Source organism: Scylla paramamosain, chromosome 13 (genome assembly GCF_035594125.1).
Source record: "Scylla paramamosain isolate STU-SP2022 chromosome 13, ASM3559412v1, whole genome shotgun sequence".
Lineage (NCBI taxonomy): Eukaryota > Metazoa > Arthropoda > Malacostraca > Decapoda > Portunidae > Scylla > Scylla paramamosain.
In genome coordinates this window covers 6,808,762-6,812,500 of record NC_087163.1, presented here as the reverse complement: position 1 = coordinate 6,812,500, position 3,739 = coordinate 6,808,762, and the positions used below count along the sequence as shown (strand labels likewise).

Sequence of the window (3,739 nt, the reverse complement as noted above, 5' to 3'; positions counted from 1 at the left end):
GTGTTAGGCAACTCTCTCCTGGGCTTCGTGGCTTATGTATTATTTCCCCCTCCCCAGATCGAGCTCCGACGCCCGCTTCCCTTTCCTCGTCTTTGTGGGTCGCTGGTCGTGTTGTGTGAAGTGCCGCCACGCCTCTCACACGGTATGTTGTTTTGAGGTATTGGTGCTATTGTTGGAGCTACGCGGCTGCCTCTGCGTGTAGCTCCTCGCCTATCGTGGTGTACTTTTTGGCTATCTTTTATTTGTAGTGCCTTGTCACTTTATTTATTTTCTCAGGTTCGTGTTTTGTTGTTTGAAGTATGTATATGAGCCGTTATTGTTTGAAATACCTTACCTTTATGTTTGAAGCGCCTTGTTTTGCAGCCTCTGATTAGCTGTTTGGAATACTTGTTATTCTTTTGCTTAAAATACTTGGCTTCTGTTGCTTGGTGTACTTCATAATGTTTTGTTAGGAGTACCTAATAATGCTTTCGGCTACCTATTGATTGAAATACTTGATAATTCATTGTGTTAGATATCTGATATTGCTTAAAGGGCATGTCCAAAACTGTCAAGGACATGGTCACTTACTTTAGCGTATAAAAGTCAAGTGATATTTTTACCAGCCGCCTTACAGAGATTAGAAGCGCACCATCTCCGGCCGGCACACTTTTTATAGGTCAAGAGAAAAAGAAATCAGTCACATTTTACCAGATCAGAATGTGTTCACGGGGCATCAGCCTCCACGTGGATCAATAACTGGAATTGTTTAGCGGCCAGAGACCTTTGTGTAGTGTTAAGGAGATAACCCCTGCCTCCTCGTCTTTCACTTGAACCCAGAGAATAAAATTTGGATCTGATCAAGTTATTTAAATGGCATACAATATAAAAAGATAAGTAGATAAGATACATAGGGTTATCTATCAGGATAGGGCAAGAAAGAATGGATTCAATCATGATAAAGTTAGATTTAAAAAGGAGATTGGACAGTAAATGGTACAGCATTGGAATAGCTCCACTTGTCAGACTGCTAATGCATAGTCAATAAGGAGCTTGATGAGATGATTAAACAATGTATGGACGGGGACGACAGCTGGACAGATTACGTGAAATATTGAGGGACTGCCGCGTGTATGTGTATTGGTTCTTTGTAACTTCTCTGTTGTCCTCATGTTACAGATCATGCCCTTTGGTGTAAAAGAGAAATTAGGCCTCAACCGAACCTCTGACTAATTAATTGAGTGAAGGAATAGAATAAATTTTTTGTGGCGTCGTGACAAGAAAATCGACTTTCTTTTTTTATTTAGCACAGCAATAGCGAAGTTGTACGAGTATAGCGGAGCGGCAGAGGATAAGGGGGAGAGAGGGAGATTATCGATGAGAGGGAGTGAGGGGGCCGGAACGAGACGGAGGGGGATCATTGGTAGCGGGTCAAGGGGTCAAGGATAAGGGAGCAGGATCAGGGGGTGAGGAGGAGAGGTAGAGTGGGATCTGGAAGAGGGGGAGGAAAGAGAGAGGATCGCAGAGAACAGAGAGGGATCAGAAGGGAGGGGAGAAACAGGTGCCCGGGATCAGGGAGGGGTAAGAGAGGGATCATAGATGAGGGGGAGAAACAGAGAGAAAGAGAGAGACAGAGATATAGAGAGAAAGAGAGTCAAGAATCACGGGGATAAAAGAAAATGGAATGAAAGTGAGAATGGACAGAGGAGAGTAAGTGACCGGAGATGAAGGACGAGGAAGCAGTAAGAGGAGGGGAGTGGAGAGCCAAGGACAGTGAGGAGGAGGAAAAGGAGGGCCAGGAGGAGGATAAGGAGGACTAGGAGGAAGGATAGCCGTGTCAGTCCCCACGTCTGATACCCGGAATGATATAGCCTTCTCTTGCATCCGTGGGAGGCCGTCATGTGGCGCCCTGATGCCTCATACAAAAAGGAAATAAAAGATTCTGTGCCATGTTTTTTTTTGCTTTTGTGTCTTTCCCTCCTCCTCCCTCTCCCTGCACTTTATCTAGGGGTAAGAGAGAGGGAGGGAAGGAAGGATAAAGGGAGGGCTAGATGGAGGGAATTAAGGAAGGGAATGAGGTGATTGTAGGGAACTAGTGGCGTTTTTATGTTTATAACTTGTCTGGGTTTGGTTATAAGGATCTCCCTCATCTCCTTTGTCTGTGTGTCTGTCTGTCTTTCTGTTTGTAGGTCTCTCTCTCTCTCTCTCTCTCTCTCTCTCTCTCTCTCTCTCTCTCTCTCTCTCTCTCTCTCTCTCTCTCTCTCTCTCTCTCTCTCTCTCTCGGTTTCTCGGTCTTTTCTCCTTCTCGGTTTCTCGGTCTCTCTTGGTTTCTCTTTGTCTTTTTCGGTCTCTCTCTCTCTCTCTCTCTCTCTCTCTCTCTCTCTCTCTCTCTCTCTCTCTCTCTCTCTCTCTCTCTCTCTCTCTCTCTCTCTCTCTCTCTCTCTCTCTCTCTCTCTCTACTACTACTACTACTACTACTACTACTACTACTACTACTACTACTACTACTACTACTACTACTACTACTACTACTACTACTACTACTACTACTACTACTACTACTACTTATACTACTACTTCCACAGTTGCCATACTCCTCCTTCTCCTCCTCCTCCTCCTTTACCTTTACCATTATCACTCTCCTCCACCACCACCACCACCACCACCACCACCACCACCACCACCACCACCACCACCAACTATCCCTTCTTCTGCGTTAGTAAAGAATTGGCAAGTTTCTCACTCACATTGACGACAGAGCATTTCCACGCCACATTAGCCCAGACACCGGTGTGACGTACTGAGGTATGGCGGCGGCTGACATATAGATTGGTTAGTAGGTGGGTGCATACTTATTCCTCGGTTTAAATAAAAAAAATACGTACTAGAATTTTTTACTTTATTCCTGTATATATTACCTTGTCATAGCGATAACCAACAGTTCACACCACGAAGTACACTGTATAAGATGTTCACAAGCATGTACAGGAAAGAAAAGTGGGAAAAAATAGTGCTTTCCAGTATTTAGTCTATATCATGTTTAGAGATGGATGTACAGCAAAATAAAACATTTGGTATGCGTTTAAAGCAAGGTGTGCCAAATAGCAAAGGGTTAAAATAAAGTCAGCGGTACGTAAAAAGATCAGAGGGCAAGGGAAGCTGGAGGAAATGAGCTGGCTTAGATATGGCAGTCCCTGTACGAAATATACGTCCCTATATCCACCTATCATCCCTGTCCATAAATTTGGTTAGTCTTCTTTTAAATCTCTTTAGTAACTCGACGCTAATAACCTAATTACGGAGTCCATTACATGCATCTATCACTTTATTGGGAAACTAATTATCTTTTTTTTTCTTTATCGGATTTTACTTTTAGTCCTACCCTCATAACCAACCCTAAAGGTTTTGTTTATATCACCCCTATTAGGTATATATCCTTTCCCATTTATGTCTCTTTCAGATCCCTTGTTAATCTACGACTTTCCAATGAATGTAAATTTAATAACTTTTATCTGTTTGTAAGAAATATTTCGCCTCCCTTGCATCACTTTAGTCACACTCCTCTGTGATTTAGGGACCATAACTGCACAACATGGTTTAGATTAGGTCTGACTAAAACTAATGCAGTTTCAATATCACTTAGGGGCTTCTACTTTTGACACCCTTAATGATTGGTTAGCTTAATATCTGGTTACTAGGCATTGTCTTGTCTGACGGAGGTATGAGCAAATTGCGACTCATAAATCTTTTTCGCCCCTTT

The 3,739-nt window shown here is 43.1% G+C and overlaps 1 long non-coding RNA gene across 1 annotated transcript in view; it reads left to right on the top strand.

Annotated features, from left to right (window-relative positions):
• The window catches only part of LOC135106389 (uncharacterized), a 78,048-nt gene extending 77,901 nt beyond the window's left edge, over window positions 1-147 (top strand). Inside the window, exon 3 of the long non-coding RNA XR_010271277.1 lies at window positions 58-147. This is a non-coding gene — a long non-coding RNA (uncharacterized LOC135106389). The remainder of the gene's footprint in view (window positions 1-57) is intronic.
• Window positions 148-3,739: the final 3,592 nt, after the last annotated feature.